Source organism: Rana temporaria, chromosome 1, assembly GCF_905171775.1.
Source record: "Rana temporaria chromosome 1, aRanTem1.1, whole genome shotgun sequence".
NCBI classification, from domain to species: domain Eukaryota; kingdom Metazoa; phylum Chordata; class Amphibia; order Anura; family Ranidae; genus Rana; species Rana temporaria.
Window position 1 is genome coordinate 461309668 of NC_053489.1, and position 25380 is coordinate 461335047.

General features: G+C 42.0%; 1 protein-coding gene across 6 annotated transcripts in view; it reads left to right on the forward strand.

Moving 5' to 3' along the window:
- BMPR1B (bone morphogenetic protein receptor type 1B) overlaps positions 1 to 25380 on the forward strand; it is a 638082-nt gene that overhangs the window by 149616 nt on the left and 463086 nt on the right. For 2 of the 6 annotated variants that reach the window (XM_040328014.1, XM_040328006.1), the window contains exon 1: positions 21267 to 21704. The exons of the other annotated variants lie outside the window; for them this stretch is intronic. The gene's annotated coding sequence lies outside the window, so the exon portion shown is untranslated. Of the gene's footprint in view, positions 1 to 21266; positions 21705 to 25380 lie in introns of those variants that run through there. 6 annotated transcript variants of the gene reach the window in all.

A 25380-nucleotide genomic window follows, 5' to 3' on the forward strand; every position in this document is an offset into this window, starting at 1 on the left:
CCTCACACTGATCGACAATTGGATGACCGATAGCTCCCTCAAACTTAACGGATCGAAAACAGAACTACTCATCCTTCACGCAAATAAAAAATCCATTGCTAGGACCACATGGACACCACCCACCATCCTCGGACAAACCATCGCACCAAGCAAAAAAATCAAAAGTCTCGGAGTCATCTTCGACTCAGACATGACGATGGATGCACAAATAGGATCAGTCGTCAGCAGCTCTCATCATCTGCTCCGCATGCTACGTAGACTCATCCCCTTTATCCCGAAAGAAGACACGGCAGTAGTTGTCGGAACAATCATCAACTCACGACTCGACTACGCAAACTCCCTCTACTTAGGGCTACCAAAATACCAGATGGCGCGTCTACAAGTCGTCCAGAACACGGCAGCCAGACTGGTAACAGGTAAAAAGCCGTGGGAATCAGTCGCCCCAGTCTTGAGGTCCCTCCACTGGCTGTCCGTACAGGACAGGGTGACGTTCAAGACGCTCTGCCTCACCCACAAATGTTCACAGGGAAAAGCTCCTCAATACTTATGCGAGAAAATAAAACCGTACGTCACCAAGCGCATGCTTCGGTCAACCAACCAAAACCTTCTCCAAATTCCTAAATCCCGCTACAAATCGAAAGGAGAACGAAGATTCTCGGTCCAAGGACCACGGCTCTGGAATGCTCTACCCACGACCATCCGCTTGGAAGAAAACCATCGGGCATTCAGGAAAAAGCTAAAGACCCACCTCTTCTGAAAGATCTGTACTACTCTGGATGACAAGCGCCTTGAGGCGATTAAGTTCGCATTTGCTGCGCTATACAAGTTACTCACTCACTCACTCACTCAGCCAATGTTCGAGTTGAACTCATGTTTGACCTGAACATAAAGCTCATCCCTAATGATTACTTTCCCATATGTACTGTATGTGTGCTGTCTGAAAGATACATTCTACAGCAAATTCCATTTTTGTCTTCCCCAATATCATAAAGCATCAAAAATACATGTATGGTCATTTTTTGTACTTGAGTGAAAAAACACATTTAATTGTTAAATCATTATTATTTTTCAGTCTCTCTTTTTTGTGGCATTTTAAAAAAGTTTAACAAAAACAAAGAAAAAAAAGGCCCGTCTGCAGTGCCCACGTCACTTTTTGGTAAAACTCTTTTCATTCTTGGCCTATCGGTGTACTTGATCCTGAACATGAGTCTTAGATACACAGGTATGTTCAGATGGAAAAATAATTGTTTTGGTACCTAAGTCCAAATATATATAGTATATATATATATATATATATATATATATATATATATATATATTATCAGGAAAGCTAGCTTTTATCAGTTACAGGAGTGAATGAATAAGATGCTGATGTGCCCAAAAGTATAACCATCTTGTACCATATATATTTTGATAAAAATACTTGTGGTGTCCATTATTGATATTATTGTATAAGTGTAAAAGCAGCTGTTGGAGGGCAAAGAAGAACCTTTACTCAGGTTAGCTTACAAATACTGCTGTACTAAAATAGTTTTGTGTGTGTTAGTCTAATATCTGGTTGAATAGCTCATAAAAGACCTTATTATATGGTCACCCTTGTTAAATAAAGATTAGCAGATACTGAGAGTTTATTTTTTTACTGTTATTTCTTTAAAGCAGCATTTATTTGTTTAGATGTCGTAACGTCTACTAAACTAGTCTTTAACAGTGATTTTGACTTCTCCTGCATTAATGGCTTTGTTTTTAAAACTAAGCAAGTATATAAACAACTAGCAGATTAACACTGTGCTATTTTACTGCGGGTACAGTGCTTTGGCTATATTAAGGTTTTTATACCATGCTGCCCTGCCAGAGAAGACTTGTAAAGTGTTTACATGAATGTAACTGTGTATAAATTATTCTACCAACAATGCAGCACAGTTGACATAGGCTTAAGCTACAGTATATGAGTATTATAATGGTCATTATACTTAAAAGAGAAGTATGGCCAAAACTTTTCTGGCCATGCAGGAGTGCACTTAGGCCTCGTACACACGACCGAGAAACTCGACGGGCGAAACACATCGAGTTCCTCGTCGAGTTCCTTGTTAGGCTTGTCGAGGAACTCGACAAGCTTGCTTTGCGTACACACAGTCAAGCCAAAATCTCCTCGTTCTCAAACGCGGTGACATACAACACATACAACGGCGGGGGAAGTTCGATTCCACTGGCTAAATTCTTGGGGCTGCTTTTGCTAATTTCATGTGTTTGCGTGTTAAATAAAAGTTTGGTAAGAGATGATTTGCACGTTTCAGACTGTTACAGCTTTAAAAATGTGTTATCTCCATTACAAATGCTACTTTTACTCCCGTCTCATACTTTAATCTGAGCAAGCACGGGTTTCTTAGCATACAGACGTCTGAGTTTCTCGTCGAAAACCAGCCCGTCAAGGATCTCGACGAGCCAAATCAGACTCCCGTCGAGGAAATAGAGAACTTGCTCTCTTTTTGGCTCGACGAGGTTCTCGACAGTTTCCTCGACGAAAATGTACACACGACCGGTTTCATCGGCAAAAAAATATCTCCCAGCAAGGTTCTTGCTGGTTTTTGCCGAGAAACTCGGTCGTGTGTACGAGGCCTCACAGTCACCGTTCTCTGCTCAGAGCTGACTGAGCGATCAGTGGTTTAGTGATCACACAGTTCTCGGGCTTAGAGCCAGTGTGGAAAATGGACGTCAATAAAGATATTTGTACAGTGGAACCTCGGATTGCGAGTAACGTGGTTAAAGGGGTTGTAAAGGTAAACATTTTTCCCCTAAATAGCTTTCTTTATCTTAGTGCAGTCCTCCTTCACTTACCTCATCCTTTGATTTTGCTTTTAAATGTCCTTATTTCTTCTGAGAAATCCTCACTTCCTCTTCTTTTGTCTGTAACTCCACACAGTAATGCAAGGCTTTCTCCCTGGTGTGGCATGTCGTGGCCGCCCCCTCCCTTGAGGGGGTAAGCAGGAGAGTCGGGAAGCCCACTAACACACTCCTTTCTCTATCTGCAACGTAGAGAGCGTCCTGACTCTCCTGCTTTCCCCCTCCCCCTCAAGTGAGGGGGCGAGCACGACACTCCACACCAGGGAAAAAGCCTTGCATTACTGTGTGGAGTTACAGACAGAAGAACAGGAAGTGAGGATTCCTCAGAAGAAATAAGGAAATTTTTTTGTTTACCTTTACAACCCCTTTAAGGAGCGTTCTGCAATACGAGCACTGTATTTTAAAAAATCGTAACTCGGTTTGCGAGCATGATTCAGGCCAAAGCGGTGTGCAGTACTGCTTTTGGCCTGAGGTGGGGGGCGCCGGAGCCGAGCAGAGCCGAATTTCTCTGACCGCAGCCGATCGGCGCCATTCGGAAATGCACGGAAAGGCCCTAGGACAGCACAGCTAACCTTTGCAAATCTTGGGTAGGAAGTCTTTCCGAGGTTTGCAGAGGTCAGCCGAAGTGTCCTCGGGCCTTTTCAGTCGTTTCTGAAGCTCTCCGGCCGCATGCGGTATTGCATCCCATTGAAGTCAATGCAGAACAAATTATTTTCGTTTCCATTGACTTCAATGGGGAAACTCGCATTGATATGCGAGTACTTTGGATTACGAGCATACTCCTGGAACGGATTATGCTCATAATCTGAGGTTCCACTGTATTTAAAAAAAAATCATGTTCAGTAACCCATTACAGTCAATTGGAATCCACAGTGCAAAAGTCAGACCAGAAGATGACTGGTTGCAGCCAGCACAACCTTTAATCACCAGAGGTAATTGATGCCATCAAATTTGGCAGCGTCAGTTTGGTTCAGTAAACTTTACAAAAAAATCTGTGACTAATTTGTATACCTATATTATTATTATAATTTTTTTAGGATATATAAGACTTTTATTTGGTGCACTGTTTAATAAATATACTGCTTGTGTTTGCTATTAAAATGGTAATAATGTTTGTAAAAATTACAGTTTACAATGAACAGTTTTTTCTTCAAATCTTTTTACTTATTTAATTTGTCTTTTTTTTTACTTATTGTATTGCACTGAGATAGTTGCAGCCTGTCAGCTTTAGGCTCGTTCAATCTGTCAGCTGATCCCCGCTAAGCAGGCAGATAACAGGACACAGCGCGATTTCCTCTGTGGGTGGTCGGATGGAAACGTACAGGCAGTATCATCCGATCCAATCTGACAGATGGATAGGGAACGGTTCCGCCATCCATCTTTTTAGCAGGTTGGATTGGATCGGATGCCGGCGGGTGTCAAAACTACCAGAACCCTCCTCTTCCCTCTCCTCTTGTGTGTTCTGTGGTGTTGCAAGAATGATGTCTGCATAAAGCAGGCCTTGAGAGGAAAGAAAGTCACCCTCTTCCTCCCACTGCTCTGCCTCAAGTGCCCTGCCCATAATGCCACGCAGAGTATGCTCAAGCAGGAACACAAGAGGAATTGTGTCACTGATGCATGCATTGTCATGGCTCACTATCCTTGTCACTTCCTCAAATGGTGACAGTACAGTGCATGTATCCTTTATCAGCAGCCATTGGCGTGGAGGGGGGGAAAGCTGAGTTGTCCTAAGCCTTTCCTTGTGTTGTACTCACACAGGTACCCGTTGATGGCCCTCTGCTGCATGTGCAGCCACTGCAGCATTGCCAAAGTTGAGTTCTACCTGGTGGCATGTCACAAATCAGGCGGTTTATGGGCAGGTGGAATTCCCGCTGAATTTCAGCCAACCAAACACTAGCTGTGTATGACAGCCTGAAATGGCTACAGACTCTTCTGGCCTGCCTTAGATGATCTTGCAAACCTGGGTAACTGTTTAAGAAATGCTGCACAACCAAATTCAGGACATGTGCCAGGCATGACACATGTATCAACTTTCCCTGTCGAAGGGAGGATTGAAGGTTAGTGCCATTAGCGCACACCATCATTCCTGGCTCAACTTTTGTGGCATGAAGTAACTCTGAGCCTGCCCCTGCAGAGCTGAAAGAATCTCTGTTCCGGTGTTGCTCCTGTCCCCTAGACAAACCAGCTGAAACACTGCATGGCCTCTTTTGGCCTGACTCATTGAATGGCCCCTTGAATACTTAGGGGTACTGGTGGTTTATAGGACAATCCAGCAGAGGAGGGCATAGTGAAGGAGGAGGAGGGGGTGGAACTCACAGATCCTGCATCATCAACACTAGCTGTATGGAGACATGGCCTTATTTGCAAAGAAATAGCGACTGGGAACCTGCAATTGTGGTACAGCTCATTCTGCGAATTCACGGAAAGGGCAGAATCCACCAGACGGAAAGACAGGAATTGTAAAGCCTGTGACACCTTTGCTATACCATCATCCCTGTCAGTGGAGGCTGCTGAGAGGTCATGAGATGTAGCGAGGGTAGACATGAAAGGTAAGGAGGAGAAGAATCGCGTCCCTTATGTGTGGCTTTTAGGTGTTCTTTCCAAGGAGCTAAGTGGTGGGAGGTTTAATGCCTTGTCAAGCATGTGGCACCCAAATGGCTAGTGTTTTTGCCATGCTTGATCTGCTTGTGGCAGAGATTGCAACATTGTGATCGGCTGCACATGTGTTAAAAAAAAGCTGTGGACAAGGAGGCTTGGGTCATGGAGGATGAGGATGGTTTAGTAACCCAGTCCACCACCTCCTCTGCATGCTGTGGCTGGATAGCACAGGCAACAGCATTAAACAGAGACATGTCCCCTTTGCCTGTGGACACAGATGCTGCTGGTACCCTCATAGTGACATGTGGACATCTGTCTCTCTTGTTGGCCTCCCAGACATGAAGGGGAGGCTTATAACCCATATTTAATAGAAACCGGGAAATGTGTGATTGGATGCACTTTATTGAATGACAAATGCAGTTTGGGGCACTTTAACCACTTAAGGACCACCTCCTGCACATTTACGTTGGCAGAATGGCACGGCTGGGCACATGCACGTATAGGTACGTCCTGTGCTAGTACCCAGCCGTGGGTCTGGGACCGCGGGACCCGCGGACCCGATCGCCGCTGGAGTCCCACGATCAGTCCCCGGAGCTGAAGAACGGGGAGAGCTGTGTGTAAACAAAAAAAGACAAAAAAAACATAAAGAAAAACAAACAACAACAAAAAAAAAAAAAACACGCAGAGACCAAAAAATAAAAAAGGGTATACAGCACATTATACAACACTAAATATTATATACACTAACATGCTACACTGACACTACACTATACTCACAAACTGTACTAACACTCTACACTCAAGCCCTGTACACACGGCCAGGATTCCCGGCGGTATAAAGTCCGCTGGGAATCCCGACAGGAAAACTGCGGGGAGAGCTTTGGCCGGGAATCCCGGCCGTATGTACAGGGCTTATGCTCCCTCGGCACTGCCTCGCAGTGTTTTCCATTGGCAAGTGTAGTAAATCCGGCAAAGAAAAAAAAGGGAATCCCTGCAGGAAAATATAGAGCAGGTTCTCTATTTTTTCCACCGGGATACCCAGCAGTTTTCCTGGTGAGGGAGCATACACACGCCCGGTTTTCACGGCAAAAAGCTCTCCCAAGCTATGATTAAGCACTAGTTTTTCTCCCATGTGGTGTGCTGTGACTTGTAGTGCATTTTTACTTTTCTAAATAAAGACAACCATCAAGGTTTTTTGGAGTGAGGCTGTCCATATTTTCTTTTTCCATTTCCAGCAGTTTTCTTGCCGGGAAAACCGGTCGTGTGTACGAGGTTTTTGAGTCAAGTATTATGTAATGCTGTGTTAAACACTACACCACACTACACTGTCACCACACTATACTCACACACTATACTAACACTACACTAACACTCTACACTCAGTCACAATAAATGAACACACTTAGGCCCCGTACACACGACCAGTTTCCTCGGCAGAATTCAGCTTCCGACCGAGTTTCTGGCTGAATTCTGCCGAGAAACCCGGCCGTGTGTACACTTTCGGCCGAGGAAGCCGACGAGGAGCTCGACGAGGAAATAGAGAACATGTTCTCTATTTCCTCGTTGTTCTATGGGAGCTCTCGGCCCGCCGAGCTCCTCGGCGGCTTCAGGGCTGAACTGGCCGAGGAACTCGATGTGTTTGGCCTAACTCGCTAGTAGAAAACTGAGCCCTGCTCTGTTGATCTCCACTCCAACACAATGCAAAAACCTCCTATGGGAAGCTATCTTTTATAATGTAGGGTGGGACTATGAGCACTGAGCCATGATTGGAGAAAGTCATCACTTTGTCCAATCAGGCCTTTGACAGTGCTCTGTGCCATAATTGGCGAAGCCTTGCACCTGACCGCCTTCCTCCAATTAGGGCTCTAGAATGTACTGTGAAGCGTGCAGTGCATTGTGGGGAGCTCAGTGGGCCAAGCACCCTGCAAATTCGGGTGTTCACAGAATGGGCTCTGACCGTTTGCCCAACATTAATAAATAAGTTCAGCTTATTTTCTAGCTACTTCTGTATATGGTATATATATCACTAATCATTCATAAAGCTTTTTTTCATCACAGTGGCGGCCCGTCCATAGGGGCGCCCGGGCGCCGCCCCCCATCCCACAGTCAGTAAAAAAAAAAAAAAAAAAAAAAAATTTTTTTTAAATCTGTCCCTTTAAGAATTTTTTTTTTCCCAAAAAAGGGCCTTATGGGCTCTATGTCCGCGCGCCGGACGCCGGGAACAGTCCTGTAAGAGTAGCGCCACGTCTGTGCAATCACGGGATTGCAGACGCGGCGCTACATTGGCACAAAAAATATGCCTTTGTGGCGCTCTCCATCGCGCCATTTGCTTCCGGCGCGATGGAGTGTATAGTTAACCCCCTCCACCCCCCCCTGCTTAATCCAATTTCTTTTTTATATATTTTTGTAATATTTTTTTAAAATATTTTTTAATATTTAATATTCAGCGAAAATAATGCCAGGCAACAACCCCCCCCCCCCCCCCAATCAATGTTTTTTTTTATTTAATATTATTTAAATATATTAAGCTTATTAACAGTTTATTTTTTATATTTGATTCAATTTAGCATTAAGTATAAAAAAGTTTTTTTTTTTAATAACTGGGGGGGGGGGTGGTCTGGTGGGGTAGTGTTACCGCCCGCTGTAGTGTTACTTGTGCTGTAATGAATTTTTACATAGAAAATAAATGTTGTTAATAAATGGGTAAATGAATTATAAAAAAAAGATTTTTCCAATAACGGTTATTAAAAAAATCTTTTTTTTATAATTCATTTACCCATTTATTAACAACATTTCTTTTCTATGTAAAAAATCATTACAGCACAAATAGCGGGCGGTAACACTACCCCACCAGACCACCCCCCCCCCCCCCCCCCCCAGTTATTAAAAAAAAAAAAAACTTTTTTTATACTTAATGTGCAGGGAAAATATCGGCCGTCAACACCACCCCCCGCTTGCAAATTGTCCTGCGACTTGGGACTGGAAAGTTGCAGGATAAGTTGGACCCGATGATTTCCAATGAGAACTGTTCATATCTGTGCAACTTTGAAGTAGTCCCTGCATTACTTTTGTCCCACTTTGATGTGACTTGAGTCCATAGACCTCCAGAATACATAGGCATTGCTTCAAGTCGATGCAAAATCGCACCAAAAAATTGTGGCAGAATCTTGCGACTTTCAGGCTAATGCAGTCTGAAAGTTGCACAATTCTACTGCAATTCTGATGTGACTGTAAGCAATGCCTGTGTATTCTCGAGGTCTATGGACCTCAAGTTGCATCAAAGTGGGACCAAAGTAATGCAGGGACTACTTTGAAGTCGCACAGATATGAACGGTTCTCATTGGAAATCATGGGGTACGACTTGTCATGCAACATTTAAGTCCCAAGTCGCAGGACAAGTAATTCCTGCAGTCTCTGGTAATCTTGTGTAGTATGTCCGCAGTCTCTGGTAATCTTGTGCAGTATGTCCGCAGTCTCTGGTAATCTTGTGTAGTATGTCCGCAGTCTCTGGTAATCTTGTGTAGTATGTCCGCAGTCTCTGGTAATCTTTTGCAGTATGTCCGCAGTCTCTGGTAATCTCCTGCAGTATGTCCGCAGTCTCTGGTAATCTCCTGCAGTATGTCTGCAGTCTCTGGTAATCTTGTGCAGTATGTCCGCAGTCTCTGGTAATCTTGTGCAGTATGTCCGCAGTCTCTGGTAATCTCCTGCAGTATGTTTGCAGTCTCTGGTAATCTTTTGCAGTATGTCCGCAGTCTCTGGTAATCTCCTGCAGTATGTCCGCAGTCTCTGGTAATCTCCTGCAGTATGTCCGCAGTATGTCCGCAGTCTCTGGTAATCTTCTGCAGTATGTCCGCAGTCTCTGGTACTCTTGTGCAGTATGTCCGCAGTCTCTGGTAATCTTGTGCAGTATGTCCGCAGTCTCTGGTAATCATGTGCAGTATGTCCGCAGTCTCTGGTAATCCTGTGCAGTATGTCCGCAGTCTCTGGTAATCTTGTGCAGTATGTCCGCAGTCTCTGGTAATCCTGTGCAGTATGTCCGCAGTCTCTGGTAATCCTGTGCAGTATGTCCGCAGTCTCTGGTAATCTTGTGCAGTATGTCCGCAGTCTCTGGTAATCCTGTGCAGTATGTCCGCAGTCTCTGGTAATCTTGTGCAGTATGTCCGCAGTCTCTGGTAATCTCCTGCCCATTTCGAGTACTTCATTACTAACAGTGTCATATTTTAGTTTGTTTGCACCGATCTGTAAGGCTGCGCTATATACCATGATTTGTGATGCTGGGGCTATATACTCTGTGCTGTGACGCTGAGCTGTATACTCCTGACATTGAGTGGAATACAGGGGACGGAGTGGTGGATTCTATAAGGGGTGTGGCTTATGAGAAGTGGGAGGGACCAAATGTGGAAGGGCGGGGTATTGCGCCCCCCCATCATAAAACTTCACCAGCCGCCACTGCATCACACAGTAAAATATTAAAGCAAAATTGTATTTGTGACTTAAATACGTGTACAGTATATGATGCATATACTGTAGCTAGTCAAACCATGCTAGTGGAATGCTTAAAATATTTCAGAAAATGACTCACAGATTTTGAAAGGCTTTGTGGTTTAAAATATACAGTCTGTAATACATATGCTAGCAACTCTATGGCAAATGCATGTAAGAGGGTTAACACTGCAAGGTTATATAAAAGTTTAAAAATGTTTAGAAAATCTCATATCAGACAGCTGGGGAACATCAGACAGCCACTCCAGATTGGACTAATTTAGTACTGTTTTAAGTCTTGCGAACACAACAACAAAGACTGAAGGATAGGATTCATCTTTAGTTGTTTTTTACAAGCTCTCTAGAAGACAAAAGCAACAGACAGCTGTACTCAATGGACCTATACGTAGAGTGACTTAATTTAATGTACAGTAACCTTCCTTCTGGCACTCATGATTACCAAATAACTTTGTAAGGATATAGTTTGATTATTAACAACTTGCTTACTGGGCACATATACCCCCTTCCTGCCTAGGCGAAATTTCAGCTTTCGGCACTGCGCCGCTTTAACTGACAATTGCACAGTCGTGCGACGTGGCTCCCAAACAAAATGTATGTCCTTTTTTCCCCCACAAATAGAGCTTTCTTTTGGTGGTAATTGATCATCTGCATTTTTTATTTTTTGTGCTATAAAAAAAAGAGCGAAAATTTTGAAAAAAACACAATATTTTTAACTTTTTGCTATAATAAATATCCCAATTTAAAAAAATAAATAACAATTCTCAGTTTAGGCCGGGACGTATTCTTCTACATATTTTTGGTAAAATTGTTTTTTGCAAAAAGCGTATAGTGATTGGTTTGCGCAAAAGTTATGGCATACACATCAGACACTTTTGGCAAATTTTTGGGGCCGCTATAAATATGCACTGATTACTGTATACATGTGACTGGCAGGGAAGGGGTTAACCACTAGTGGGCGGGGAAGGGGTTAAATGTGTTCCTTAAGAGTGATTCTAACTGTGGGGGGAAGGGAATGACTGGGGGAGGTGACCGATCTGTGTCCCTATGTACAAGGGACACAGCATCAGTCTCCTCTCCCTGACAGGACGTGGATCTCTGTGTTTACACACAGAGATCCACATCCTTGTCTGTGTAACGGGCGATCGCAGGTACCCGGCGGACATCGCAGGCCGCCAGGCACGCGCATCGGCACCTCAGGGACGCAGCAGGCACGCGCGTTACGCCGCTGCCGCTCGCGCACCCCCCAGTGGCCGGAGGACGTCAATAAATGTCCTCCCCGCATTGTAGAGCCACCTTGTGGCCATCAATTTACAATGGCCGGGGCTCCAAGTAGTTAAAATTGACCGTTTTCCTCGGCAAAAAAGCTCTGACACCAAGTTTCTTGATGGATTCTGTCGCAAAAAACGGTTGTGTGTACGAGGCCTCACACATGTAGATGTATACACATGGGGTAAATAACACTCCCCTTCCTAACTCCTCCTCCATGTCCTATTGCTAAACACTATGGGGGTAGGATATAGTATGAGAATTGATTGCGTTCACTAAGAAAATAAAAAAATAAAAATAAATCTGTATTAAATATATCTATTGTAATTGCTAATACCTGTAAAGTAAAAACGGAGCCTTGGATGCAGATGCTGTGTGAACAAAATGAAAGCTAGTGTAATGCCGCGTACAGACGGTCGTTTTTTGTGATGAAAAAAAACATTTTTTGAAAACGTCATTTAAAATGACCGTGTGTGGGGAAAACTTTGTTTTATGTCTTCTGAAAAATGACAAAAAAAAATTCGAACATGCTTGAATTTTTGGTGTCGTTTTTCAAAACGTCGTTTTTTGTGTCAATTAAAATGATAGTGTGTGGGCAAAACGACGTTTAAAACGATGTTTAAAACAACGTTTTTAAACCCGCGCATGCTCAGAAGCAAGTTATGAAGCTAGCTTCAATGGAAAAGAGTGCTGAACGTAACCACGCTTTGCTAGAGCATTTTGAAAAAACGATGGTGTGTAGGCAACGTCGTTTTTGAAAATGAAGTTTCAAAAACGTCGTTTTTGAAAATGAAGTTTCAAAAACGTCGTTTTATTTCATGATTTAAAACGTCGTTTTTTTTCATCACAAAAAACGACCGTCTGTACGCGGCATTATTCATGTTTTACTCTGCCTACATCACATAAATGCACAAAATAATATACACATTTGGTGTTCAATAAAGATTTAGAGGGAGCTGTAACACAGTTATTTATATTTATAATTTGGGATGAGCTCGATGTTTGAGTCGAACGTAAATTTGATTGGAACATCGGGTGTTCACCCCTACGATGAACAGCGAATATTATGGGGCCATCGCGTGAAATTTGAGCGCCGCATAATGCACTGCGAGATTGCAGTGCATTGCTGTATGATGATTGGCCAAAGCAAGCACCTCACCTGCGTGCTCTTCTGAGAGAGCCATAATTGGATCCCCCAAAATCCAGCAGATGATTCAATTCGCCACAGGCAAGTTTAAAGCTTAACTCCAGACGCACCTTGATTATTTACACCTTCCTGCCACACTGCATAGAAAAGAATGTGACACCAACGTTCTGATTTAACAATGGATCTTCCATTGTAATTTTTTTGACTACAGCTTTCAGTGGACAATAATCAGATTTAGGGAGGTAATCCAGTAAGCAGTCAAATTAAACCAAGAAATGGCAGTTCAGAGTAGTAGAGGTGTGCAAATCACAAAAGTGATCATAAAATTATTATTATATATGTATATATATCAGCTGTGTATCTTGCATTGTAATATAGAAGGCCACCAGCTTTATTTCATAATCACAAAGAACTATAATAATTGTTTGCATTGCAGTGAAGAGCAGAATCACAAGGTAATTTACATGTCAGAAACAAAAGCTCTGAAAAAGATACCCAGAATTTTGAATACTAACCCCATAAATCACTGTAACCCCACACCTGTGAGAACATTCTGGATACCACCAAAGCTCCTGCTATAAAACTTTTCAGTTCTTAGTCTGTGAATTCCTTTTTTAAATATTTTCTCATCCAAGACCCTGCAGCAAAAATTATTTTGCATCCATGTGTTTGCCATACAGGACTAATTGTTAGTATTACAAAATAGACTAGTTGTGATATGATTTTATTAGCTGTGGTTAGAAAACTAGCAGCAATATGCGGATTGTGTGTTTTGCAATGTTATATACCACATATCTTAGCATAATTTGTGTAGCACTACTCCCTTAGGAGCTGCTGAGTTTGACTGGTTCTTCCCCAAACAGTGCAGAGACAACCAATTCCACAGGCAACAGTCCATTCACTCTGGCTCTGTTAAACAGTCTAGGGGATGTCTTTTTAAGATTTATTGCTAGTAGAACTTGTAACAGGAGAGGGGTTGGGCTGGTATAGGATACTCCAAAAATGCTGACAGGAGGACACATTATACTAGGTGTAACTTCTTTGAACAGACTTTGAGACAGAAACAAAGGGGAAGTCCAGAACTGAGACCCTGTAAGAGCTGTGTCAGAGAGAACTACCGCTGGCACCCCAAAAGTAGAACAGCACACAGACACTAGGATCCTGAGCTCAGGTCAGTACTAACAATGTCCCAGGGCAGCTATACACGTTCAAGTCTCCACCAGGCACTCTTCAGTGAGTTCTCCAGATCAGATCCTTAGGTGAAACTGTAGAGATGGGCCCCCTGTTCTGTTCGCAGCATAACTCCCAAACAGGGGAAAAGGCTTATATGCAAGTAATTGCCCCTAAAAAGGGTATGGAGGTCCAGGTACTGCCCCAGGGGACATGAACCAATGCAAAAACAATTTTTAAAAACAATTGTTTTTAAAGGAGCAGTGATTTTAATGATGCTTAAAGTGAAACAATAAAAATAAAATATCCTTTAAATATAGTGATGGGGGGAGGGGGTCCCCTTAGTGTGCCTGTTAAGTGGTGCATCTGTAGCATGTAAAGAATATGCTGCATCAAAAATGAAATTTCTAAAGAAAAAAAAATCACATTTAAATTGATTTTCGGTTGCAATTACCGGCACCCAGCTATTTAAAAAAAAAAATAAGAAAAAAGCATTGTGGGGAACCCGCCCCTCAGTCCATACCAGGCCCTTTGGGTTTGGTATGGAATTTAAGGGGAACCCCATGCCAAAATTAAAAGAAAAAACAGTATGGGGTCCCCCCAAAATCCACATCATCCACACCTTATCCAAGCACACAGCCTGGCAGGTCAAGAAAGGGAAGGGGGTGAGCAAGTGCCCCCCTTCCTGAACCATACCAGGCCACTTGCCCTTAACATGGGGGGGTGGGTGCTTGTCCCAAAGCACCTTGTCCCCATGTTGATGGGGAAAAGGGTATCTTCCCCACAACCCTGGACTGTGGTTTTTGGGGTCTGCAGGCAGGGGGCTTATCGGAATCTGGAGGCCCCCTTTAGCAAGCAATTATTGTAACCCCTTTATGAACCTGTTCATGTATGTTTAACATACTGTTTATGTTGTGGTCCTTGTTTGCATTGTTCATAAAATAATCCTGCTTTTGTGCCCTGTACTCTGATAAAGTAAGGCAAGGAATGGATATGTAAACATTCTACCTTTAAATAAAAAATAAAAAAAACTACAGTGTGATAAGCAGCACCATTGCTCACTAAGACAAGGAAGGAACTTGTGCCAAACAGAGTAAAACTGCAAATGACATGTGTGCTCTAAAGCCAGAACAAATAAAGTTTATGTGTGTACAAGTATATATTAGAACCTAAATTCACAAACAGCAGATAGTATGTATCATTATATCATATCATGCATAAAAGCCTGTTGTTTAGTACTATTATTTACAGTCATCTTTAATGATATGAGTGCAAGCTAATAAAAACGCCTCCCTATCACCATATCTAAGGCAATCCCTTCTTCACTGCAACATGTTTCAGAGGATGCCCCTTGCATGGCCATGGCCATGGACATTTATGGTGGGATTGACCAGTTTTTCAAACTTTTTGGAGTCGTGTGTATCAGACAATACAACAAACATTGGTTTACCAACTTCAAATGAATCCATCAGAAGCTCTCCTTTGTAAAATACCTGATTGATGTTTTAATAGCTAATTCTGGCCGGTAACTCATATCTTTGCAGTATCTAAATGAACAATCACTAATGTGTGGAAACCAACATTGTCCCATGCAGAATTTCAGAGTAAAGTCTTTTTAAACTAATGTATGCTATTTGAAAAGCTTACTGCTCTTTAGTATGAAAGACTGGAAACAATTTTTCAAATCTGGACTAGATAATTTCTTGTCCCCTTTTAATTCACTACCGAATTAGGATTAACACTTTCCTTTTCCCTCAACCTTTCAACCCTACCCTACTTTTCCCCTTGTCTGGCCTCTTTAACACTCCCCCCTTCCCCCGTTTTCCCCCTTCACTACATCCGCTCTTTTTTTCTCCTTCCTCCCCTTGTTACAATATACAAAAACAATTAAGTGGCGCTAGAAAATGATGATGTTGAAAATATTATAACAAGGTGAATCGTATAACAATGTGAACAAATAAAGTCCATATGTAATAAATAAAAAAGCAGTGAGTCGCTGAAAAGATGCACCGCCAGTGAATGATCTTCTATGTTGAAATGCAAACTATTGCGAAATGCGTCGGGACTCTGCTGCTGATTGTTTGTGGCAGCTTTTCACACAGATAGCGCAGATTTATTCTTGTTTTTTTCTCCCCTTGTTACAAGACCTGTTACATAGTCTTCTACATTGCATGTTTCCCCTTGGCACCTTTTTCTTTTTCGAATAATTTTTATTGATCAGATTCAAGACATTCAAGGTTATGCGCACTATTTTCATGACAAATAAAGAGCATTCATAATGCAGAAAAGACATATTGAGACAGCCATAGCAGTGGCAGCCACAATACACACAGTTAAGAAATAATAATAAAATTAACAACAGTTTGATAAGCAGGTTCTCAGTTAAAACTCCTAGAACATTATAGTGCAAAATATCATCATTGACAGAAAAAAATGATAACATAAAAAGAAAAGGTTAAAGGAAAATGACGAGAGAGAGTCAAGGGCCATCACAACAGCGCACTCTCAAAAAAGAAAAAAAAGAGAGGGGAGGGTGAGTCCTCCTGGATATTGTGAACCTCCATTCTGTCCTGTATTCTAGCAGTCAGTTTCTCCCTCAACTCCACATCTTTTATCCTAGCATAGAAGGTATCTGAGGCGGGAGGGAAGTGTTTTTTCCAATTAAGAGCTATAAGGCAGCGAGCAGCCGTGCAAATATGGCGCAGCAGCTTTTTATAGAGTTTAGAAATTTTCAGGGGGGATAAGCCCAACAGGAAAAAAATTGTTGTCATTGGGATACAGTAGATTTCTTGGCACCTTTTTTATTTCCTTTACAATAGACTCATCCCATATGCTTTTTCTTTCAGGTCTTGGAGGGGGATTGTGAAGAAAAATTTAGCGCTAAGGTGACATATAGACAATGATTTCTCTAAGTGAATAATAAATTAGGAATCGCTGTACTGAAACAGTGATAAAGTGACAAAAACAAAAACAAAAATGGGGTGAATGAATAAACTGGTGTTATAAACAAATGACAGTGTAAACAGTGTAAAGTCCATCAAAAAACTTGTGAGTAAATGGATGGTGAAATGACCACGTAGATCAGGGGTCTTGAATTAAAATTCAAGGAGGTCCGGTCACTAAAAAAAATTTTGGGTCGAGGTCCGAATCTCAAGTCCCCATTTGTCCCCATCACGGTGCCCCTTTACATCAGGCGTCCCCATCACGGTGCCCCTTTACATCAGGCGTCCCCATCACGGTGCCCCTTTACATCAGGCGTCCCCATCACGGTGCCCCTTTACATCAGGCGTCCCCATCACGGTGCCCCTTTACATCAGGCGTCCCCATCACGGTGCCCCTTTACATCAGGCGTCCCCATCACGGTGCCCCTTTACATCAGGCGTCCCCATCACGGTGCCCCTTTACATCAGGCGTCCCCATCACGGTGCCCCTTTACATCAGGCGTCCCCATCACGGTGCCCCTTTACACCAGGCGTCCCCATCACGGTGCCCCTTTACATCAGGCGTCCCCATCACGGTGCCCCTTTACATCAGGCATCCCCATCACAGTGCCCCTTTACATCAGGCATCCCCATCACAGTGCCCCCTACATCAGGCGTCCCCATCACAGTGCCCCTTTACATCAGGTGTCCCCATCACAGTGCCCCTTTACATCAGGTGTCCCCATCACAGTGCCCCTTTACATCAGGTGTCCCCATCACAGTGCCCCTTTACATCAGGTGTCCCCACCACAGTGCCCCTTTACATCAGGTGTCCCCATCACAGTGCCCCTTTACATCAGGGGTCCCCATCACGGTGCCCCTTTACATCAGGGGTCCCCATCACGGTGCTAATTTACATCAGGCATTCCCGTCAGAATGCCTCCTTACATCAGATGCCCCATCAGAGTCCCCCTTAACATAAAATAAGGGTCACGCTGATGGGCACATTTTATGTTAAGGGGCACCCTGATGGACACATTTTATATTAGGAGCACTCTGATGGGCACAACCAAACGTGCCCCTTAATTCAAAATGTGCCCATCAGTGTTGCTCATAAAATATGCCCATCAGCATGACCCTTAACATAAAATGAGGGTCACGCTGATGGGCACCTGTTATTTTAAGGGGCACTCTGATGGGCACATTTTATTTTAAGGGGCATGCTAATGGGCACAACAAAATGTGTCCATCGGTGTGCCCCTTAACAAAATATGCCTATCAGTGTGCACATTAAAAATATACCCTTCAGTGTGCCCCTTAAAATACAATTTGTCAATCAGAGTGCCCCTTTAAAAAAAAAAATTGTCCATCAGAGCGCCCCTTAACATAAAAAAAATATGCCCAGCAGTAAATACCAGCTAACATGTGGCCCACATACCTTGAATGAGGGCACAACAGAGGGGGCAGAAGCTGCAAGATAAGGAGACAGGACCCGGGAACCGCGAGTAGCAGGGGGCGGGTCGCACCCGTGACGTCACGCCCCTACTAGCAAGAAGAGTCAGGACCAATTGTCTGGTCAGAACACCGGGAACCGCGAGTAGCAGGGGGCGGGTGGCACACGTGATGTCACGCCCCTACTTGCGGCTATGCAAGCTTTTCGTCTCAGACCTGAGGTGAGGAGCGGGGAGCGGGGAGCCGGCGCACACACGCAGCGTCACTGGGGGAAACTCGCAGTCCCAGCAAACAAACAGCTGCGGACATTAATGATTATACTGGCGGTCCGGGCAGAAGCGGCACTCGGTCCGGACTCGGACCGCGGGCCGCCATTTAGTGACTGCTGACGTAGATCCTCAAAGGCAAACAATCATTTTCTTAAACTCAATGAAGATATGAATGCGCTTACCGGAAGGCGTGGATCTGCCTGTCAGCGACAGCAGATCAATAAGGCATGAACACTCTCAGGGCACAATCTGCTCGGTTTCCTCAAACTGGATCAGCAAGTGAGATGAATCTTCAGTGGAGGGCCATGGATGCACGGTGTCCTGGAATGGTGTCCCGAATACCTAGGATGTCTAGCCCCAAATGAATGAGGGGGGGGTGATGATACAACACCTTGAGGGATCGGACAAGGTAAAGATGGAAGGCTCCAAACAACATGTGGGGGAGAGAAGGAAAAAACACAGCCCCAATGGTGCAGGTCAAAAATATAAAGGTTTTATTATAATAGAACCACAGGTATACATTAAAAGTGATCACAAATAATAAAAGGGGCGAAATGAGAAATGGTGAAAATCCTACGCGTTTCGTCCTAGAGGGACTATAACTGGGGCATCAATGCCCCAGTTGAAGTCCCTCTAGGACGAAACGCGTAAGGCTTGGTTTTCACCATTTGTCATATTGCCCCTTTTATTATTTGTGATCACTTTTAATGTATACCTGTGGTTTTATTATAATAAAACCTTTATATTTTTAATCATCACCCCCCCTCATTCATTTGGGGTAAGACATCCTGGGTATTCGGGACACCATTCCAGGACACCGTGCATTCATGGCCCTCCACTGAAGATTCATCTTACTTGCTGATCCAGTTTGAGGAAACCGAGCAGATTGTGCCCTGAGAGTGTTCATGCCTTATTGATCTGCTGTCGCTGACAGGCAGATCCACACCTTCCGGTAAGCGCATTCATATCTTCATTGAGTTTAAGAAAATGATTGTTTGCCTTTGAGGATCTACGTGGTCCTTTCACCATCCATTTACTCACAAGTTTTTTGATGGACTTTACACTGTCATTTTTGGTTGTGTTTGTTTATAACACCAGTTTATTCATTCACCCCATTTTTGTTTTTGTTTTTGTCACTTTATCACTGTTGCAGTACAGCGATTCTTAATTTATTATTCACTTAGAGAAATCATTGTCTCTATGTCACCTTAGCGCTACATTTTTCTTCACATCACTGTTCAATATTTGTCATATTGTAGTGTAGCAGCTTTAGTTTTAATTTTATTTAGATTAGCGCAATATTTTTCCTTTTTTCCTTGGAGGGGGATTGACATATGTGTTTCTATGATTGAATGTTTACATGACCTACATCCATTATTATTATTATTATTTATATTATTATTATTAAACAGGAATTATATAGTGCCAACAGTTTACATAGCACTTTACAACATGAGGGTAGACAGTACAATTAAAATACAATTTTATACAGTAGAAATCAGAGAGCCCCGCTTGTAAGAGCTCCATGCAATAGATCATTTTACTTTTGTACACTGAAGCCTCGTACACACGACCGGTTTTCCCATCCGGAAAACTGCCAGGAGAGCTTTTGGCCGGGAAAACCCGGACGTGTGTATGCTTCCTCGCAGTTTTACCGTCAGGAAAACAGACAGGAATCCCGCCAGATTTACTATTATATTATACTCTATGGGAAACAGTGCGAGGCAGTACCCATGGAGCATACGCACGGCCGGGATTCCTGGCTTTCCCCTCGGTTTTCACAGCAGACTTTTACCGCTATAAAAAACGAGCGTGTGTACAGGGCTTGAGGGTCCACATTATAGTGGTTACCCCTCAGAGTTTGTTATTTTTACTTGTTTTTCAGCAGTTAAAATACTTTATATTATACAACATAATTGCCCCCTATTCAGGGAACATGCTTGTTATGTGTATTCCTGTTGATGTTAACCATATTTACTGCAATGGTTTTATGACAAATGCCACATAAAACAGATTTTTTTTTTAAATGCAGATGGCACATGTTTGGGCACTTGACACATGCCCACTAAAACAGAAGTGCAAAGGTCTGAGTGGACTACTCCTTTAGAGCATTATGAAAATCAAGCCCAGAAAGTATGGAAGCTAAAGCATGAGCAAGATGCAAATATAATATATATATATATATATATATATATATATATATATATATAAAAAAAAAAACTCTTGCTGCAATACTCTTATCCTCTCCAACACTCTGGGGGTTATTTACGAAAGGCAAATCCACTTTGCACTACAAGTACAAACTACAAGTGCAAAGTGCACTTAAAATTGCACTGAAAGTGCACTTGGAAGTGCAGTCGCTGTAAATCTGAGGGGTAGCTCTGAAATGAGGGGAAGCTCTGCTGATTTTATCATCCAATCATATGCAAGCTAAAATGATGTTTTTTTATTTTCCTTGCATGTTCCCCTCAGATATTCAGCGAGTGCACTTCCAAGTGAACTTTCAGTGCAATTTCAAGTGCACTTTGCACTTGTAGTTTGCACTTGTAGTGCAAAGTGGATTTGCCTTTAGTAACTAACCCCCTCTCTCCCTGCAAACTCACCTGTTCAGTTATGCAATCCCCTTTTTTGAATTTGGGGTGATTTGGGTCACCCCCTGGGTTATCATGGACCTCTGCTTTAGGGGTGCCACCAATCGTGGCCCTACACTCACTGTACAATTTTGCAGGCAACAGCACTGACATTCTCACATCAGCAACACTCTCTGCAACACTGAGGATCACTCAGTGCTGGAATAGAGATGAAAAGGGAAGAGAACCCTGCACACCGTGTTACTGCTTCAAATAAGGTGAGTCTGAACAGCAGTGGGGAGGACAGAATTGAGCTTTAAAGCTGTTCATTTTAACTTACCTGTATTGTGTTTTGTTGCAGTGTTCTATTACTTGCAACTTATTTATTATATTGAAAATCCAGACAAGTCTTAGAGTAATGTCTGAGTTAGCTATTAATATGTTGATAGCATGTGGTTGACTTTTTTTACTTAATGCTCTTAATAATCATTTCCCTAACGTCCCAAAACCACTCATCTTGAGCTCCAATCTTTGCTACCTCTGTGGTTAATAGTTATTGGAATTCAAGAGCAGCAGCTGGAAAAAACTGAACATTTAGTGTGGACCTTGTACTATGTTGTATGCGAATGATATGGCTGCTACGTCTTTTGTAACTTTTATATGTGTTGTAGAGGGGAACCTCCACAGTCCAAAGACATATTATTGTGCAAAGAAGCAGGGAAACCTGAGAACGAGACACAGCTTTCCTGCAAGTAACAGATGGTTACTGTTTAAGTGCAGGCATAACCCTGTCCCAACACCACATGTAATGATGGGGGAGGAGGTCTCAGAAAAAGGAAAACACTGATTGGACCAATCTCATATCCTACTTAATCATAGTCATATGGGAGGCTTTTTCAAGCATAGAGAGAGATGGCTGTTGAAATTTCTAGCATGCTGGAATCTTGCAAGGAAGCAGTGCAGTGTGGTAAGTTTCTGTGGTGTGTCCTGTGATTTAATGAATAGAACCTTTCCATTTCTGCCAACCCTGCAGAAAATGTGGTCAAGGGATTTATTATGGAACGTACCAAAGGCTGGCACACAACTAATTACACATAACATGAAGTGGAATAGAAACTCATAGCCCAAAGGTGACAAACAGAGAAAGTGTTTTAGTTTTCTTTCTTCCATTTAGTTGTATGAGATTGATTTGTAATGCTCGTTCTTGGAAAATTCAGCTCATTTATTTTATCAGTACTTTGCAGATAAGACAGGTGATTGTTTTTTTTCTGTCATACAATATCTCATTGACAAATGTTCTGAATTGTTGATTGTTTATTCTTATGAGAATTACTTTCTTTACATCACACAGTAATTGTATGATGTATTGAGAAATTGTCTGTCCAATAAAAAGCATATAACTAGGATCAACTATCTTTGATATACTAAAATTATACTTTAGTAACTAATGACATGTATAGCTCCTTTGCTGCCTTGAATGAATAATTAATTTTACCTTTATATATACGGTATTGTCATTTTGTTGTAATGTTTCTAGTATATCACCTAGGATCATAGGGGGTTATTTACAAAAGGCAAATCCACTTTGCACTACAAGTGCATTTGGAAGTGCAGTCGCTGTAGATATGAGGGGTAGATCTGAAATGAGGGGAAGCTCTGCTGATTTTATCACCCAGTCATGTGGAAGCTAAAATGCTGTTTTTTTTTTCCTTGCATGTCCCCCTCAGATCTACAGCGACTGCACTTCCAAGTAGTGCAAAGTGGATTTGCCTTTCGTAAATAACCCCCATAGTGTTTGTTTTTCCTGATTTTCTACAAAATAATGTGCTGATTTGTAGAAAAGTATTTGTTATTTTAAATAATTATGACTTTTACGTATTGTTCTGTGAATGAAATTGTAATACAGACTGTCAGTCTTTGATAATGTCTAATTTGTAAGTCCAAGATGTACAAATAAACAGATTAAGAATATTTTCAAATACACTTCGATGATCGTATTTATAAAAAAAAGTAACAGTGTTGACTTCTATCCTTGAAATGCTTGAAAAATCAGGCTTTATACAGGGAATAGAACATAATATTTTTAGATCCTGGTAATGTATTCAGGACATTTCTAGGGTTAAATTACTTTTGTATTGCTTGCTTAACTGATAAATGTAAAAATGTGGCAATGGTTTGTATAGGTTCTTTCTTTTTGATGATGTGGTCGATCTGTGCAGTCGTATTTATGGCACCCTGCTGAAACTGTTTAATGTATTATCCAATTACAGAAGCACAAACAAGCCATCGGGAGGCCCCTATCAGTGATTACACCTTGTTTCTCCAGCCTGTACTGCAAAAGCTAAGGGAAAATAAGACTGGAGCTAGAATAGTCTTCTGAGACTTTGCTTTGGATCCTAAAGTCAGCATAAATTACTCAGCTCAATTTCCTGCTGTTTATAACACTGTTCAATTACACGAGGGGTGCCTTTTTGGAAAGATTTCCTGCTGTTTGCAGTTTTTCAGCTTCCATTTTTTTAAGGTTTAAACCAAGGGAATAACTGCTGTACTGTATAAGCATGTCCTCTCTGTTTAACCCTGACATTTCTATAGGTCGTTTTCTGAAATATGGGAACATTAAATAAACGGGCAATATACCTCGGATGTTTTACAGGTTATGATGGCTTGTTGATGTTCCTGTAATGTAGGAGGTGGAGCTAGCTGTATAAATGTTTCAACAATTCAGTGGTATTAAAGAACTAATTTTGAAAAGTTTTAGTACCTCTATACGAGTTTAGTGTATTGATCCACATATTGTATCATTTTAATAAGATAATACTCTGTTTATGTTGACTGTGCTTACAGTGTGAGTTTTATATTTTATATTTGTCAGGCAAGCCAACATTTTGAATAAATGAAAAGTAGAGTTCTACCTGTTTGTTTAAAATGATGGAGGAGTTTCACATTTTGAAATGAATGATTATACACTCAGACAACACATACAGTAGAGTGATCTTATAGAAACATTGAAGAATGACGGAAAAAAAAAAAAGTTGTTATTGTTGACTGACTTACTATATCCGCTGGAAGTCTGTTCCAAGCATTACCTACTTTTTTTAGTAAAGCAGTATTTTCTAAGATTAGTTTTGAACTTTCTTCCTGCTAGTTTAAGGTCATGTGGTCGTGTTCTTGATCTTTGCTTGATATTAAACATGCTGTCACCCTAAACCTTATTCACACTGTTATTTAGCTCCAAGTTACTGTCTATGGGGCACTAACATGCAATTATTGTGTTTTTCTTAATAATATCTACTACCAGTCAGAAAAGTATAGACTTAGCTAAAAAAAAAGCACCACTGGCTTCCCACCATCCACTACAATGTCTGCATGTGCCATTCATTGGGATATAATCATATAATTACTGAAAAAGGGTGTATTATGAAAATATTTACACCCATATATGGCTGGTAACATGCACTAGATTACTACATCTGTAATTAAATTCAAGTATAGCCCCAATCAAAATGTTTTTGTTTAGTTTATCCCCCCTCTCCCTCTCCCTTTGGCGAGATCTAACCTCAATGTTTGACTGTTGTCATTAGAATAGAAAATGAGGGGGGAATCCAAAATATTATAGTTGAAACAGGAACAGGAGTAGATGAGATAATTTCCAATGGGGGCATATGTTATGGTGACAACTCACAGAACGGATTTCTCCTTAAAGTGGTTGTAAACCCACTATTTGGACTTTTACCTACAGGTAAGCCTACAACATGGCTTACCTGTAGGTAAGGATAATATCTCCTAAACCTGCACGGTTTAGGAGATATTACCCCCGCAATGCGGGCGGCGCATGCGCAGGGGGGACTCCACGGCTGAAGGACCGGCATCGCCGGACCCTGCCGATTTTAAATCTCCCGCGCGCACGCGCGGGAGTGACGTCATCGCCGCTCCAGCCAATCACAGCGCTGGAGCGGCGATACCCGGAAGACACGCCGGAGCAAGATGACATCCTGCTCGGCGTGGACCAGGTAAGTGGTACACACCTCGTTCCGAGGTAAGTATTTCATAATAGGCTAGTATGCGATGCATACTAGCCTATTATGCCTTTTGCATTGCAGGTTTGGGGGAAAAAAAAAAAAGTTTATGCGGTTTACAACCGCTTTAAATTTGGAAAGATTTGTACTTTGTTGTGTTCCCCTTCTTTTTGTGTCTCTGTTAACATGAAGTACATTGAAAAACTTGAGGTAGTATCCATTCCCTGCATTATCAAAAATGTAAAAAAATTTAAAGAGTTACATTTTAAACACTTGGGTACCAGTATGTAATATACTTCCTTCGGGCCATTTCTTACGTTTTTAGTGCTGTGATAGTTTTACTGACAATTATTTGGTCACACAATATGATACCCAAATTAATTGTATAGTGTTTGAAGCTAAGAAAGATAGCACTTTCTTTGGTAGCGTATAATAACAACCAGGGTTTTTTTTTAAAGAAGGTAAGAAAGGCCAACAATGAAAAAAATTACTTGCTGTTATTAAAAAAGTGCTGTCCAAACACCCCCAAAATTATCTTTTTTTTGGCAAGTGGCATAATAGGTCATACACAGAACGAGGATGATGTAAAGAGATTAATGTATAGGTCACATACAGTGGGAAGGTGGA